The sequence below is a fragment of the Salvelinus sp. IW2-2015 genome, unplaced genomic scaffold, assembly GCF_002910315.2.
Source record: "Salvelinus sp. IW2-2015 unplaced genomic scaffold, ASM291031v2 Un_scaffold1805, whole genome shotgun sequence".
In the NCBI taxonomy this organism is placed as follows: Eukaryota; Metazoa; Chordata; class Actinopteri; order Salmoniformes; family Salmonidae; genus Salvelinus; species Salvelinus sp. IW2-2015.
The window spans coordinates 120,867-140,389 of NW_019943178.1; the positions used below are offsets into that span (position 1 = coordinate 120,867).

The 19,523-nt window shown below is 41.8% G+C and overlaps 1 pseudogene; it reads right to left on the reverse strand.

The window, feature by feature from the left end:
- Positions 1-8,599: 8,599 nt before the first annotated feature.
- LOC112072031 (retinal guanylyl cyclase 2-like) overlaps positions 8,600-19,523 on the reverse strand; it is a 38,332-nt pseudogene continuing 27,408 nt past the window's right edge.

Sequence of the window (19,523 nt, forward strand, 5' to 3'; positions counted from 1 at the left end):
ACATAGCAATTGCTTTGACGGTGTCTGAAGTGGAACTGTGTTAGAGCTGTCAAATACACAACTGGCTTTCTGCATTATCAACTAAAGCAGACATTGCCATTGGCTGCACAGAGTCACATTGAATAAACCATGAGCCTTGTTTACAAATTCCAACACTGTAGTGTGAGATGTAATATCTAAACATCATTAGGAACACTGGAGATGTGAGATGTAATCTACACCTGCCATTAAGAACACTGGAATGTGAGATGTAATCTACACTCCATTAGGAACACTGGAATGTGAGATGTAATCTACACTCTCATTAGAACACTGTAATGTGAGATGTAAATCTACCTCCATTGGGAACACTGGAATGTGAGATTAATCTACACCTCCATTAGGAACACTGTAATGTGAGATGTAATCTACACCTCCATTAAGAAACTGGAATGTGAGATGTAATCTACACCTCCATTGGAACATGGAATGTGAGATGTAATCTACACCTTCATTAGGAAACTGGTAAATGAAGATGTAATTACATCCATTAGGAACAATGGAATGTGAGATGTAATCTACATCTATTAAGAACACTGGAATGTGAGATGTAATCTACACTCCATTAAGAAACACTGGATATGTGAGATGTAATCTACACCTCCATTAGGAACACTGGATGTGAGATGTAATCTAACTCCATTAAGAACCTGGAATGTGAGATGTAATCTACACCTCCATTAGGAAGCACTGGAATGGAGATGTATCTACACTCCATTAGACACGAATGGAAGATTAATACATCCTAGGAACACTGGAATGTGAGATGTACTTAACCTCCACTAGGAACACCTGGAAATGTGAGATGTAATCTACACCTCCATTAGGAACACTGGAATGTGAGATGTAATCTACACCTCCATTAGAACACTGTAATGTGAGATGTAATCTACACTCCATTAGGAACACTGTAATGTGAGATGTAATCTACACTCCATTAGGAACACTGGAATGTGAGATGTAATCTACACCTCCATTAGGAACACTGTAATGTGAGATGTAATCTACATCCATTAGAACTGTAATGTGAGATGTAATCTACACTCCATTAGGAAACACTGTAAATGTGAGATGTAATCTACACCTCATTAGGAACATGTAATGTGAGATGTAATCTACACTCCATTAGGAACACTGTAATGTGAGATGTAATCTAACACCTCCATTAGGAAAACTGTAATGTGAGATGTAATCTACACCTCCATTAGGAAACACTGTAATGTGAGATGTAATCTACAACCTCCATTAGGAACACTGTAATGTGAGATGTAATCTACACTCCATTAGAGGAACACTGTAAATGTGAGATGTAATCTACACCTCCATTAAGAACACTGAATGTGAGATGTAATCTACACTCCATTAGGAACACTGGAATGTGAGATGTAATACACCTCCATTAGGAACACTGTAATGTGAGATGTAATCTACACCTCCATTAAGGAACACTGTAATGTGAGATGTAATCTACACTCCATTAGGGAACACTGAATGTGAGATGTAATCTACCCTCCATTAGGAACACTGTAATGTGAGATGTAATCTACACCTCCATTAGGAAACTGTAATGTGAGATGTAATCTACACCTCCATTAGGAACACTGTAATGTGAGATGTAATCTACACCTCCATTAGGAACACTGGAATGTGAGATGTAATCTACACCTCCATTAGGAACACTGGAATGTGAGGATGTAATCTACACCTCCATAGGAACACTGGAATGTGAGATGTAATCTAACACTCCATTAGAACACTGGAATGTGAGATGTAATCTACATTCCATTAAGAACACGGAATGTGAGATGTAATCTACACTCCATTAAAGAACACTGGATGTGAGATGTAATCACACTCATAGGAACACTGGAATGTGAGATGTAATCTACACTCCATTAGGAACACTGGAATGTGAGATGTAATCTACACTCCATTAGGAGACTGATGTGAGATGTAATCTACACCTCCATTAGGAACACTGAATTGAGATGTAATTACACTCATTAGGAACTGAATGTGAGATGTAATCTACACTCTCATTAAGGAACACTGGAATGTGAGATGTAATCTACACTCCATTAAGAACACTGGAATGTGAGATGTAATCTACACCTCCATTAGAACACTGGAATGTGAGATGTAATCTACACCTCCATTAGGAACACGGAATGTGAGATGTAATTACACTCCATTAGGAACACTGGAATGTGAGATGTAATCTACACCTCCATTAGGAACACTGTAATGTGAGATGTAATCTACACTCCATTAGGAACACTGGAATGTGAGATGTAATCTACACCTCCATTAGGACATGGAATGTGAGATGTAATCTACACCTCCATTAGAACACTGGAATGTGAGATGTAATCTAACACCTCCATTGGAACTGGAATGTGAGATGTAATCTACACTCTCATTAGGAACACTGGAATGTGAGATGTAATCTACCACCTCATAAGCACATGGAATGTGAGAATGTAATTAACACTCCATTAGGAACACTGAATGTGAGAGTAAATCTACATCATTAAGAACACTGAATGTGAGATGTAATCTACACCTCCATTAGGAACACTGGGAAGTGAGATGTAATCTACCCTCCATTAGGAACACTGTAATGTGAGATGTAATCTACACCTCCATTAGAACACTGGAATGTGAGATGTAATCTACACTCCATTAGGAAACTGGAATGTGAGATGTAATCTACACCTCCATTAAGAACACTGGAATGTGAGATGTAATCTACATCTCTTGAACACTGTAATGTGAGATGTAATCTACACTCCATAGGAACTGGAATGTGAGATGTAATCTACACCTCCATTAAGAACACTGGAATGTGAGATGTAATCTACTTCACCATTAAGAACACTGGAATGTGAGATGTAATCTACTCTCATTAGGAACACTGGAATGTGAGATGTATCTACACCTCCATTAGAACACTGGAATGTGAGATGTAATCTACACCTCCATTGGAACACTGGAATGTGAGATGTAATCTACACCTCATTAGGAACATGTAATGTGAGATGTAATCTACACCTCCATTAGGAACACTGGAATGTGAGATGTAATCTACACCTCCATTAAGGAACATGGAATGTGAGATGTAATCTACATTCCTTAAGAACACTGGAATGTGAGATGTAATTATCTCCATTAAGAACACTGGAATGTGAGATGTAATCTACACCTCCATTAGAACTGGAATGTGAGATGTAATCTACACCTCCATTAGGAACACTGTAAATGTGAGATGTAATCTACACCTCCATTAGGAACACTGGAATGTGAGATGTAATCTACACCTCCATTAGGAACTGAATGTGAGATGTAATTACTCATAGGAACATGGAATGTGAATGTAACCCTCCTTAGGAACACTGTAATGTGAGATGTAATCTACACATTCATAGAAACTGGAAGTGAGATGTATATATAACCTCATTAGGAAACACTGTAATGTGAGATGTAATTACACACTCCATTAGGAACACTGTAATGTGAGATGTAATCTAACCCCTATTAAGACCACTGGATGTGAGATGTAACTAACACCATAGGAAATGTAATGTGAGTGTAATCTAATCATTGGAAAATGTAATGGAGATGTAATCTACACCTCCATTAAGAACACTGGAATGTGAGATGTAATCTACACCTCCATTAGGAACACTGGAAGTGAGATGTAATCTACACCTCCATTAGGAACATGAATGTGAGATGTATCTCACTCATTAAGGAACACTGGGAATGTGAGATTAATCTACACCTCCATTGGGAAACACTGGAATGTGAGATGTAATCTACACCTCCATTAGAACACTGGAATAGTGAGATGTAATCTACACCTCCATTAGGAAACACTGGAATGTGAGATGTAATCTACACCTCCATTAGGAACACTGGAATGTGAGATGTAATCTACACCTCCATTAGAACACTGGAATGTGAGATGTAAATCTAACACCTCCATTGGAAACTGGAATGTGAGATGTAATCTACACCTCATTAGGAACACTGGAATGAGATGTAATCTACACCTCCATTAAGGACACTGAATGTGAGTGTAATCTACACCTCCATTAGGAACACTGGAATGTGAGATGTAATCTACACCTCCATTAAGACACTGTAATGTGAGATGTAATCTACCCTCATTAGGAACACTGGAATGTGAGATGTAATCTCACCTCCATTAGGAACACTGGAATGTGAGATGTAATCTACACCTCCATTAGGAACACTTGTAATGTGAGATGTAATCTACACCTCCATTAAGACACATGTAATGTGAATGTAATTCACTACACCATCACATTTATAGAGAACACTGGAATGTGAGATGTAATCTACACCTCCATACTAGAACACTGGAATGTGAGATGTAATCTACACCTCACATTAAGAAACACTGGAATGTGAGATGTAATCTACACCCTCATTAGGAAGACTGTAAATGTGAGATTGTAATCTACACCTCCATTAAGAACACTGGAATGTGAGATGTAATCTACACCTCCATTAGAACACTGGAATGTGAGATGTAATCTACACCTCCATTAGGAACATGAATGTGAGATGTAATCTACACCTCCATAGGAACACTGGAATGTGAGATGTAATCTACACCTCATTAAGAAACACTGTAATGTGAGATGTAATCTACACATCAGTTAAGCCACTGTAATGTGAGATGTAATCTACACCTCATTAAGAACACTGTAATGTGAGATGTAATCTACACCTCCATTGAACTGTAATGTGAGATGTAATCTACACCTCATTAGAACTGAATGTGAGATGTTTCTACACCCATTAGGAACACTGTAATGTGAGATGTAATCTAACACCTCCATTAGGAACACTGGATGTGAGATGTAATCTACACTCCATTAGGAACTGGAATGTGAGATAATCTACAACTCCATTAAGCTGTATGTGAGATTGTAATCTACACCTCCATTAGGAACACTGGAATGTGAGATGTAATCTACACCTCCATTAAGACAGACTGAATGTGAGAGTATTCAATAACACACCTCATTAAGAAACTGTAATGTGAGATGTAATCTACACCTCCATTAGGAACACTGGAATGTGAGATGTAATCTACACCTCCATTAGGAACACTGGAATGTGAGATGTAATCTACACCTCCATTAGGAACACTGGAATGTGAGATGTAATCTACACCTCCATTAAGAACACTGGAATGTGAGATGTAATCTACACCTCCATTAGGAACACTGGATGTGAGATGTAATCTACACCTCCATTAGGAACACTGTAATGTGAAGATGTAATCTACACCTCCATTAGACACTGGAATGTGAGATGTAATCTACACCTCCGTTAGAACATGGAATGTGAGATGTAATCTACACCTCCATTAGGAACACTGGAATGTGAGATGTAATCTACACCTCCATAGAACACTGTATGTGAGATGTAATCTACCTCCATTAGGAACACTGAATGGTGAGATGTAATCTAACACTCCATTAGGAACACTGGAATGTGAGATGTAATCTACACCTCCATTAGAACACTGGAATGTGAGATGTAATCTACACTCCATTAAGAACACTGGAATGTGAGATGTAATCTACACCCTCCATTAGGAACACTGTAATGTGAGATGTAATCTACACCTCATTAGGAACACTGTAATGTGAGATGTAATCTACACCTCCATTAGAACACTGGAATGTGAGATGTAATCTACACCTCCGTTAGGAACACTGGAATGTGAGATGTAATCTACCCTCCATTAGGAACACTGGAATGTGAGATGTAATCTTACACCTCCATTAGGAACACTGAATGTGAGATGTAATCTACACTCCATTAGGAAACTGGAATGTGAGATGTAATCTACACACATCATTAGGTAAATCTGGATGTGAGATGTAATCTACACCTCCATTAGGAACACTGGAATGGTGAGATGTAATCTCACCTCCATTAAGAACACTGGAATGTGAGATGTCTCTACACCTCCATTAGGAACACTGTAATGTGAGATGTAATCTACCACTCCATTAGGAACACTGTAATGTGAGATGTTAATCTACACCTCCATTAGGAAACCTGGAATGTGAGATGTAATCTACACCTCCGTTAGGAACACTGGAATGTGAGATGTAATCTACACTCCATTAGGATGATAGAAAACCTAATTATTTCGTTGAATGATTTTTTAATTTAGAGTATATCATTTCTATGTAGTCTACACAAGGGTTCCCTAACTGGCAAGCCTGTGGACCGAATTTGGCCCACAGGTGTTTTTATTTGGCCCCCCAAGTTTTTTTAGCAAAAAAAAGAAACAAATATATATATATATATATTTGGGCTTCTTGCAGTCAATTTGAAGTCTACAAATTATTTGTAATTATGTTCCAGCACGTCACTGAATCTAGTTGATGATCCCTGGCCTACACGTTCTCGTTTTGAACTTCTAACGCGAGTGGGGTGTGTGTGGCTTTGTGACAATGATCGCAAGAGCAGCTACTCAGCGATTTGATTTGACGGCTCCGATGCGGTTCCACTACCTCGGACACCAACAAAACATTTGCTATGCGGGTGTCTGCTATCTCTGGTTAACAGTTGATCTCATTGAATCTAGGTCTAGATTATGGGAACATTGCAACAATTGTTTCAAAATATGAGTAATTTTGTAAAAGTCATTTTAAGATAAGAGTTTTAATAAGAGACGATTCTGTGCAATTAATTCAGCGAGACATTTTCTGATAACATATAAGGCATGATACCAACTAACTTTTTATTTTTTTATTTCTTCCCTTCAGTATTGCAGGGGCGCAGTTTACTGGTTACCTTACTGCATTACTGTAGGTCTGCTTCCCGTTGTGCTTTAGATGTGATGCCATTTTACAAAAATGGGACCCCGCAAAAAATATGTTTTAAAATACGGTAATTTGACTAATTAAGAAATACTTTGAGCAATAAAAATGCAATTGGGTATACTTTATGTTTGTATTCTTATCTTTTAGTATTTCTTATTGTTGTTGCATTTTCGAAAAGGAACCTTTCAAGGAAGCATTTCGTTGGAAGTGTATACCATGTGCATACCCCTTTACATACGACTAATACAACTTCAAACTATTGTGTATTGTTGGGTTATTCAAAATGCATGAACATATAACTGAGATAGAACAGTGGTGGATGGGGTTTCCTCAAGCGGGAGATATACTAAACTGCGCAGAAAAGTAGTAGTAGTTTACCTAATTTCCATATTTACACATATCCTGCTATACCTCCCTGCCCAAATCCTCACCCGCCATCCCTTTCTCCTCCTCCCCTTTCCCTCCATCCTCCCCTTTCACCCCCCCCCCCCCCCTCCCTCCGCACACCACTAAACCCCAGATGACATAACAGTTCCCTAGATGAAAGCGCTCTAGTCTCCTCTCTTTTATGCACATGACATTTCAATATAGTTCATTGATCATGTCAAACCGGTGTGTTTAGTGCTGGGCAGGGACTAAAACCTGCAAACCTCATATTTTTGCTCTGCTCACTTAGAAGCACAGTAAATGGTACTGTATTGTTGATACCCGTGGAGGCTGGGTGGGAGAAGCTATAGGAGGACTGTCTCATTGTAATGGTTGGAATGGAATTCATTTAGCTCAGTTGGTAGAGCATGCCGCAAGTGCCAGGGTTGTGGGTTTGATTCCCATGGTGGACCAGAATGAAAAAAAGTGTCAAAATGTATGCACTCACTACTGTAAATCGCTCTTAGTCTGCTAAATGACTAAAATGTCAAATGTAAGCATATGGAAACTATCTTCCATTCCATCCATTACAATGAGCCCGTCTTTCTATAGCTCCTCCCACCAGCCTCCACTGGTAGATGGATACATATTCCCAGGCAGCAGTGTATTATCATATAATGTAGTGCCTGGCTGTAACAAAAACCTGCAAAACTCAGTAGGATCTGGAACCCTGATTTACAGTAAATGGTACTGTACTGTGGATTGATATATATTTCCAGGCACCATATCTCTATGAGCAGGTTTATAGTGGGATTACAATCCGGCCCCTCCTGTACATGATGTTCTAGGAGCAGACAGACTGGTCGGGACAGGAATAGAGCAGTAGATAATCCCAATCCCAGTTGCATTCTGGGTCCCCATCTGATGCATCTGCTCTGTCTGCCATCAGAGGTCGTTGTAGTCTAATTAAAACTGTTTTGGTGAGACTAAAGGGACTTTTTGGCACGCAAACCGACTAGCCAAAATGTTTAACTGATCCTTGCCTTGACCCTAGCCTTAACCAAACCCTTAACCCTGACTCTAACCTATTTATAACCTATTCTAAAATTAAAGATTGGTTTGCATGTCAGAAAAGTCCCTTTTAATCTCTACCGATTAAAACCTGTGACATGTGGAGTGAGGACAGTACATGGGAGAAGGGTAGAATAAGTTACCTCTACTAACCACTGATACAAATTGTTTTCATAATTGATAAGGCTAATAGGTTTACCTCCGTGTATCTAATTTGAATGCCATTCAGAATACCAAAAATACAGTACTTGTGATCTAGCAAATACGTTTATTGTAACTGTGTGCCGTCTTTTCATCATTGAACTATATAACCATACTGTAGACCTACATATTGTCTGTCACATACGGGGCATGAAAGTGCATTATTGTGGGTTAACTGACCAGTAGTGACAATTTTCACATTTGTATTGCAAGCCATGCTATCAAGTTACAGTACACAATTATACATGAATACATTAAACACCGGTAAACAAACAAAATGTTATATCGTCTTGAATTGGTTATAATACAGGCATGTTGAAAAATGATGATGGAAATAATTATTCAGAAAGACATCCGTACAGGAATGTTTGTGCGTCATCAGAGMGTATGTTTGTACATCAGAGAAGTCCTACAGGTGATATTTGACGGATTGTCTCTCACATACAAAGTGTCTCAGTGAGCACATACTATACATAACAGCCCCTTCTCGGCCCCAAGTATATACTCATGAGTGATTTCACAGATGTGTTATACATGTTACAGAAACGTATCACTTATATGGGGATTCTTACACCTGCAGCGACCCGTCACTGACCCATCATATTTTTTGTAATTGTTTTTTTTTGTTGCACTGCATTGTTGGGAAAATGGCTCGTAAGTAAACCTACACCTGTTGTATTCAGCGCATGCGACAAATACAATTTGATTTGACCTATGCTGAGTTTTCCTGGAAGAGTCTGAGGTTTACATTAAAGAACATCAACATAACACGACATGCAAGAACAAAAAAAAAGCAAAGCTGTCGTTTCAGTAAGTCAGCAGACGGACAGAGTGCTTCCTCGAAACGTGTGAATGCAGGGAGCATGACGATCAAGAGAGACTGTTTRGTCAGGGCACCAAGAGAAGAGGATGAGAAGGAGCAAATCAGGAGGAGAAGCAAAGCAGGAAGAGGCTTTGAGCAAAGCGTTCATGGGACACCAAGCGAGTAGACTCACCGGACAGATCCGATCCGTGGTTTACTGAGTAACACTGATACTTCTAATAATAGTCCCTGGACCAGGTGACTCATTGTCCTACCGTCCGGCAAGATGCTTCATATTTAAAACAAGCTGCAGTAATCTCTACACAGCACATCCTTTCACTTCCCCTCCRCCGTCACACACACACGCAGGCGCATGCAGACACAGGCGCACGCACGCACTGTTGCTTGGGCAACGCATGTCCAGACACTTGTAAGCGCCCTTTTCTGAATATTCACCGATAACCTGCAGACGCAAACTTGTCACTGGATCCTCTTCCTCCCTGCTGTTCCCTCTTCGTTGACCATGGAGCGATAGTAAGGATCCAAGGCTCTTAATGGACACAGAATCAGTCTGAAAGACCGGGAGCCATAAAAGCAAAAAAGTTGATGTCCATACGATAGTCAATTGGTGGTCCTCATTGGTCAGCCCCAAGTTCTATTGATTCAAAATGGAGTCAAAATATGCCTTTGCTGTAGCTCCCATGATGCCTCTTTCTGGCTAGGGTCAAAGGTCAGTGGTGGTGCGTCATGAAGTCTGATTGGTCAGTGGTGGTGCATCATGACGTTGTCGTCGTCCACCATAGTAACCATAGCCACCGTTCTGACAGTGGAGATCTTCTTCACGGCCTTCTGGAGGAGCAGCTTGAAGTCCTTGATCTCCTGGACAGACCTGGAACACACAAAATACAACAAAGAAAGGGAGAGAGATTTAGCCCAGAGTGTGTCCTCCTAACAGTGGCTTACACTAGGGGTCAGACAGTTCCAGGCCTCGATGTCCAGCCGCAGTACTGCTGGTCAGATTCAGACCTGGGACACCAAGCGACTAGACTCACTGGTGACATTTCAGAATACATCAAAGAGCTATCAGGGAGAAGCAGTACTGTGGACCCAGTTAAGGGTTCATACGTTTCATGAAACACCAACTCTGTTCAATATCATATAAACATTATAATGGTATTGGCATCAAATGATAAATATGCAACTACGACACAAAAAGTTAGTGAGTTTTCAGGAACAAAACTTAAGGGACAAACATAGACAACATACAACATAACATACAGTACAAACAACAACATATCTGGGATTCCACACTGTAGGCAGCTCACATAACATATTAACTATACAGTAGCTACCTGTTCCCAGCATCAACACATAACATATAACTTATCCAGTAGCTACCTGTTCACACTCACATAACATATTAACTATACAGTAGCTACACTGTTCCAGCTCACATAACATCAATTAACTACACAAGTAGCTACCTGTTCCAGCTCACATAAACATATTAACTAATACAGTAGCCTACCTGCCCAGACTCACCTAACATATTAACTATATAGTAGCTACTCTGTCCAGCTCAACATAATCATATAATTAACTATCATACGTAGCTACCTTTCCCCGTTCACATAACATAGTAACTATATAGTAGCTACACTGTCCCAGCTCACATAATACCTTAACTATATCTAGTAGCTACCTGTTCCAGCTCGACATAGACATCAGTAACCTGAGAAAGTAAGCCTTACCTGTCCTCAGCTCACAAACATAATTAACTAATACGTCAGCTACTATCGTCCCAGCTCAAATAACATAAAACTGAAACTCCAGAGTAAGCTATCCTGTCCCCACTACTACTAACATCGTAAATATATATAGCTACTTAGTCCACAGCTCAATAAATACACATACAACTTATGGTAGGCTACGTCCCAGCTCACATAACAATATTAACTATATAAGAAGCTACCTGTCCCAGCATCTATCTAACATAAATCCAATGGTTTGCTATCGTGTCCACCTACATAACATATTAACTTATATTGGTAGACTCCTGTCCCAGCTCACATAACAAATAGTAACTACATGGTAGGCTACCTGTACCCGCCAACATATTAACTATATCGGATAGCTACCTGTCCAGCTGCACAAATATATATTATATGGTAGGCTACGTGTCCCAGCTCACATAACATATTAACTATATGCGTAAAGCTATTCTGTCCCAGCTTACATAACATAGTAACATACATCGGTAGCTACCTGTCCCAGCCTCATCATACTATTACTATAAGGTAGCTACCTGTTTCCAGCTCACATATTTTACACTATACTGAGTAGCGTCCCTGTTCCAAGCTCACAACTATTAACTATATGTAGGTACCTGTCCCAGCCTCTCACATATTCACTATATGATAGGCTACTCGTCCCAGCTCACATATTAAACTAATAAATGGTAGGTACCTGTCCCAGCTCACATATTAACTATATGGTAGGTACCTGTCCCAGCTCACATATTAACTATATGGTAGGTACATGTCCCAGATGTATCAAGATCTCTGCCCTCCCAGGTGTAGTTATGATAGGATCAGAATTATTTGCTCTATTAAAAAACACAATAGTGCTCTCATACCAGTATATTAGCTAAAATTATATTGACATACTCAGAATCAAATCTTCACATATCACTGTTTACAAGTGAAACTTAGGCCGGGATTGAATCAAAAGTGCATTGTCGAAAACGCACCTTTGATTGAATCCCGGCCATAAACTTGTAAAGTAGAAGAACTGATTTGATCAGTGACCAACAAATGAATATGAACGGTGTTGGGTGGTAAACCAAACCAGGTTTGATTGAGTTGTATTTATTGAACCTTTATCTAACCAGGCAAGTCAGGTAAGAACAAATTGTTATGTACAATGACTGCCTGGCAAGTCCCAAACTACAGCAAGTAAAAACGTCACCAAACAAGTAATGTTATACATTTTCCATGCATAACATTACCTTATGTAATTCAGTTATTCTTCTTTGTAAGCTGTTGCAGTTTCTCAGCTTTTTTCTTCTTGTACCTCGCTATCTCCTCCATCTGCAGGCCATGAGCCATTTGCCTGTGGAAAACGAATCGGACACAGAGGCAGGATCAACAAGAAAAGGCACAGACAGTGGAGGAGAGACAGAGGAGGGAAGGGAGGAAGGCGTTCCTTACCCTTTCTTGAATTCAGGGGGGACGGGGAGAGGTTTCTCAAAGTTGTCCTTCCCTATGAGCCAGTAGGTCTCCTCTGTTCCTCCTTTTCCCTGCGGAGAGGAGAGAGTATAGGAGGAAAGGATAGGGAGAGGAGAGAATGAGAAACAGAGAGTTCAGTAGGGAGTTCTAGGGAGTTCTTGGTAGTTCTAGAGCGTTCTTGGTAGTTCTAGGGAGTTCTTGGTAGTTCTAGAGCGTTCTTGGTAGTTCTAGGGAGTTCGATCTGAGCTGACTGTATGCAACATGATGGTGGTCCCAGGTACTAGTCAGTCTTTTGTCTCTTACCTCAGGTCAGTTTTGCCCTCTCCAGTTGCACCTTGTATCCTGCTTGAGTTCCCAGGATTTTAAACTGTGCTGTTATGGACACTCCGATTCTGTAGGCTGCAAATACAGGCGGCAGGACACTCACAAACGTCAAGTTCACATAGACATTCGTGCTAGAGAAGCTCATGCTCTTTCATGCACCCACCGACAAGACGTTCCTTAACTTTTTAGAATGAACATAAAGCCCTAGACACAGTGCATCTATACAGTGCCTTTCAGAAAGTATTTCAGACCCCTTGACTTTTTCTACATTTTGTAAACGAAACCCTTACAGCCTTATTCTCAAAATGGATGGAAATTTATTATTTTTCTGCTCAGAAATCTACTACACAATAAACGCATAATGACGAAGCGAAACGTGTTTTCTAGGAAACTTGAGGCAAATCATAAAAAAACGTTCGAACAGAAATACCTTATTTACATAAGTATTCAGACCCTTTGCTATTGAGACTAGAAATTGAGCTCAGGGCATCCTGTTTCCATTGACATCCTTGAATGTTTCTTACAACTTGGATTCCACTTGTGGTAAAATTAATTGATTGGACATGACTTTGGAAAGGCACACACCCTGTCTATATAAGGCTTCCACAGTTGACGTGCATGTCAGAGCAAACACCAGAGCCATGAGGTCACACGAATTGTCCGTAGAGCTCGAGACAGAATTATTTCGAGGCACAAATCTGGGGAAGAGTACAAAAAATGTCTGCAGCATTGAAGGTCCCCAAGAATTACGTAGGCCTCCATTCATTCTTAAATGGAAGAAGTTTGAAACCACCAAGACTCTTCGAGAGCTTAGCCAGCGGCCAAAACTGAGCAGGATCGGGGCAGAAGGGCCTTGGTGTCAGAGAGGTGACCAAGAATCCCGCATGGCAACTGCCACTGAGCTCGAACGTTCCTCGTGGTGAGATAGGTGAGAACCTTCCATGAAGGACAACCATCACTAGCACTCCACCAGATCCAGCCTTATGTAGGAGTGGCCGCCGGAAGCCCACCTTCTTCAGTAAAAGGCCGTGATATACCCCTTTTGGAGTTTGCCAATAGGCACCTAAGACTATCAGGACCATGAGAAACAAAGATTCTCTTGGTCTGATGAAAAACCAAGATTAAACCTCTTTGGCCTGAATGCCAAGCATCATATCTGGAGGAAACCTGGCACCATCCCTACGAGGTAAGCTAGATGGCGCTAGATGCAGCATGCGAGTGTGGACATGGGGGAAACGCAGTTGTGCCTCATTCAGCAGCGCCCAGGTCAGCGTCGGCCGCGCGGAGGACCTCGTTCTAGCGGCGCGGCCTCACGGTCAAACGCGACCGGTCACGCAACGAGACAGACGAGCTATCCTTGACAGATCCGCCAAACCACCCTGCCCTCCAGGGGCCATCTATCCTCAGGACTGTGCGGCGCTCGCTGACAGCACGGTCGACCTTTCAAACAGAGACAAACTGACCCCATAAACGACCACACGAGCCAAGACAAGATAGCCAGGCTAGAGGCTTCCTGACAAGCGTCATCTGGGATAGCTCCCTTGGTGTAGTGAGGCTCGAAGGCCACGTGGAAGCCGCCAGAACACCTCGCTACATACACTCCGGATAACGTAAACATCTTCGTATTGCGAGAAGGAGAGAGGGCCTGAAAAATAGCTCGGTATGCAGAGCGTCAGAGAACAGACTCCCCATCCACAACCATGAACAGAGCGACATTGAAAAGCGAAAACCCATCTGACAACAGGGCGTGAGCGCAAGAACCTGGAGGAAACTCGGACATTATACACAACAGCGATGTGCACCATAGCTTAGTAGCACTATCATACACCCAAGAAGACTCAAGGACTGATACATCAACTGCCAAAGTGAGCTTCAGCCACCGAAAAGCTACTGCGAGTAAAAGGATCTCTATGAATCACTCCATGATGACATACATTTATCATTTACTTTTTTATCATATAAATAACTAATCTTTCACTTTAATTAAAAAAACACAAAGCTACATTTTTGGTCTCGCTCCATAACTACCATATGCCGGCACACGACAGGCATATTCGATCCTAGCCACCCCATAGATATTGACTCGAGGAGACATATTGCGATAAACACAGAAAAAAAAAGTTTTTATCGAATAAAGAGCAGACCTAACGATAGGTAAACGAGTAACAAAACAAAAAATTAGTGAGGAAGAAGAGTTAAGGGGCTCATGTCACTACTTTCCCCGATACAGGCGCACTCGACACTCCACTACTCGCCTAGTGTATTATCTAACTGACGCGCATCCCCCAGCGTCTTAACGCCATACCGACGATAGAGGACCTGCCTAGGTGACACGTGTGCTCCCGACACTAGAGCACCAGTCAGTCTACGGGCACCTCTCCGGATCAACGTACCCCCACGCCCCCGCCCACACACGCACCCTAACCCAAGACCCAAGAGCCAAACACCACACCACAAGACACCGCACGCAACCCCCGCTCGAAACGCACGCACGCAACCAACGAACACGAGACGGCGCAACCGCTACACGGTGCACACACACACACACACAACACCACACACAGCAAACAGTCAACACACACATCACACAAGCGACAAGCACCACAGCAGCACACACAGACACAGCGAAACACACAACGACAGGCAACAGACAGACGACAGACTGATAGAGTAGGCAACTGTGTGTTTTGACACACAAAGCTATAGATAGGCACTGTGTGTTTTGTCTGTGCGAAATGTGCAGTTCATATGTATGTGTGTACACCCGGCTATCGTCACTCGACCACTGGGAGATGTATGCCACTCAGTGAGAGCCTATGACGGATCGGATCCGTTAAACGCAGTGACGTCGAGGATGGTGATCTCATACTTGAAGGTGCCCAAGCAGCGACCTGTAGGATAGGTGCTAGCCGCCATTTGGAAATCTCTGCCGCGTGAGACGAATCTCCGTTGGCAACCGGTGAACCCTGACGCCACCATGGTAAGCATCGACGCTAGAGAGAAGAGAGAGAGCGTATGTGAAACCACCACTATAACACACAATGACACTCAAGCAGCTGCCTTACAACTAAGAATCTGGAGCAAAGTCGACTATTCTTACTACGAAAACTTCCCATTCATGTAGGGAAACTTAAACAGTGCCCTAATTGGCTTTGGTCTGCCAGTACCATGTCCCTTTATATATTACATACCAGTCCTAAAAGTTGGACACAGGCTACCTCATTTCAAGGTGTTTCTTTATTTTTACTAGGTTCACATGTAGAATAAAAGTTGAAGACAGGTATCTGATCACTACTCACACATTAAACCACAGTATGGAATCGGTATGTTAGAAGCCAAAAAAAGTTAAGAGCGAGAATACAGAGGAGATATAGTGATTTAGAAGACTATAGATTCTTTCGAAAGTAGCCACCCATTCTCTCAACCAGCTGCAACCTGGAATGCTTATTTCAATCCAAGTGCTTGTACAGAATTATCCACCACTATTACCTGAGCACTTGTGATATTGCTTGCATTAACTTTCGCGTGTGATATTTTGCGTGCAAGTTACCAATCATCCCAAAACATTTAATTGGTTGACGTCGGTGATTGGGAAGGTTCCAAGCGGCAATCTGTACTTGCAGAGCAAAGATCATCTCTGTGACACCTATCCTAGTCTCATACATAGCTCCATAGTGACAGGCGAGGTCCTTGGTTTTGTGTAGGCCTTTTTGCCTGTTTGATAAATCTTAACCAAGTAGATTTCTAACATCTTACCACTCGAGCCGAAGTCTAGTTCGCACGCGATCCCATCCAAACTTTAATGAATACTGAACAGCATATGGAATCATTGTTAGTAACCAAAAAAGTTGTGTAAAAACAAGGTCAAAAATATATCTTATATTTGTGAGATTCTTCAAATGCGGACATCAAGCCCGGTCCTCTTGGCTTCCGGATCCATTGCGCGACCCCGTGCCCCTTACCGCATTCTACTTCTTGCGCATACTTTGTATCTCAAATCCATTGTGCTTTCATCGACCGGTAGTCACCTGCGTGCGTTTAGGTGGCATCTCTCTCATTATCTATACTACCAGGTGTGCCATATGTATCCTTCTAAATAGCTCATCTTGCGTGGCGCAACATTTTACTTTTCCTTCCTAATTGCATTTGTATTGGTCCACATCGCTAGTGTTCATTCATGTGTGTCTTCTAGCGACAGAGCACTGGTTGGGTAGGGGTGAATATACAGAAGATAGCCCTTATTTGTAAAAGACCAAGTCCATATTATGCAATGAACAGCTCAAATACGCAACGAGAAATTGACAGTCTTAGTCACTACTTTATAGACATGATAAGGTCAGTCAATCTACAGAACATCTTCTAAGAACTTTGAAACGTTCTTATAGTTGCCAGTCGCAAAAGCCATCAAGCGCTATGATGAAAACTGGCCTCGTCATGATGGACTCGCCACAGGAAAGGAAGACCCAGAGTACCTCTGCAACAGAGGATAAGCATTAGAAATAACAGCTTCAGAAATATTGCAGCCAAAAAATAGATGATTCACTCGAGTTCAATAACAGATGGACATCTCCAGACATCATACTGTTCAGAGAAGCACTGCATAACATCAGCGCCTTTCCATTGGTTGATTTCCTGACAAATGAAAACCACTTATCTATATAGGATCAGCAACTACATAATGAGTAAATGATGACTTGTGTGTGAATCTCCAAGAAACTACTGAGCAGTGAGCCTGGGCATCGTAGCTGACCGGTTGGAAATTTGTCCTCTTAGGTGCCTGGAATGTCAGTGCATAGACGTTCTGACAGACACCTATCTTTTGTGCTCTTCGCTAGACTCACCTTAAGCTTGTCTCTGTTGTGCGAACTGCATCGTCTGACGCCTACTCCGGCCCCACCCTCCCCACAGTTCACTATTCGGGAACGGGATGATCTCTGCAGGTGTGGTTCCCAGCCGTCAAGCACGGAGGAGGAGGTGTGCATGGTCGTGGGGTGCTTTTAATGCGTGACACTGTCACTGATTTATTTAGAGTTCAATGCACACTTAACCAGCATGGCTATCACAGCATTTCTGCAGCGATGTGCACATCCCCATCTGGTTTGCGCTTAGTGTTGTCAGCAGTGTGCGCAACTGGTCGAAGGAAGTCAGGTGCAGGAGAGCTGACGTATTCCTGACAAAGGGTGGAAAAGGGGCAAGCGCAGTTTGATATATATTGCGCACGACACATGACGACACACTAAGCGCAAAATACAGCAAGATGTGTTAAGACAGGGAGCGGGGTACTGCACAGAATGGCCTCATCGAGCATGTACCGGCGTGCGCAGTCATCTCAGAGGCAGAGAATGCCGAGCAGCGAACGTGAGCTAACGACAGACATGGCGCTATCGCAACTGAGACACATTAGAAGCACGCAGTAACAACACTGCCGGCCCAAGGAAACCGAACCGAAGAACGAGCCCGTCAGGCGAGAAACGCTACATCATATGATTAGCGCACATAAACAACAAAAATTACACCACCAGAATAACGTATCAAAATCTAAATACACATAAGTACTACTGGGGTTTTACAACAATACCCGGCGCATGCCCAAAAACCAGCCTGTAGCATCACCTAAATAACGACATAGATAACATTTACAGGAGACGAATGACGCCACACACAGACATGGGGGAACAGAGATAATATAATGTTTTAAAGGATAGTGTATGATGGGGAATGTAACCAGCGTTATGACGGCTAGAAGCTAGCTAACAGGTAGCTAACTGGCCTGTGCGGGGGGACGTAAAAGAGGAAAAAAACAAGGACAAAAACAAATGGAAAATTTAAAGGTGGAGCGGCGGATGAGGACGATAGCTAACTATTAGCTACAAGATCGCGTGGATGTTTCGAACGCCGCCGTGACAGCCCGCTAGCTGGATTGGCTACCGAACAAGCCTGGAATAGCCTAACCGTGAGAGGGGACCGACTTCGCCTAGTATATTGAAAGACTTATCCGTGTTGTTTTTTCAAACTTAAGGACAAATGACCCTACATCCTCCAGGTCTGTTAAGGGCTATTTGACATAACCAAGAAGATCAGATGTGTGATTTAGTGTATGCGATGAGCATCACGTAGCATGACGACTGACCTTCCACGACATCACCGAACTACAACCAATTAGAAATAGGTTTGGGAGCCTACTAGCTAACCGTAATATGGACTGCAGAGGATTTGAAGTTTTAATGTGAATATAGCGAAATAAGCAAAGCCAACAACGTGCCCTCAGCATATGTGGGGGAACTCATTTTTTCAAGACTCGTTGCGAAAAAAGTGCCTAAGAGATATATTCACAGATGGGCAGTGCTGAAGACCTATGCACGTTGTAACTGCGTAACGGAGATAGCTACTGGAATAAGCATGGCGTACTGTGCGTTTCAAAGAAGTCGCTATAATCCTAAAAATGGTTTTTTTGAATTTGATTTTAATAACACTTTTTGTGCGTTACTACCGATTCCAATTGTGGTTATTTGAATAGTTTTTGATGTCTTCAACTTTTATTCTCAATGTAGGAAAATAGTAAAAATTTAAAGAGAAACACCCTTAATGAGCGAGTTAGCTGTTTCCAAACTTTTGACT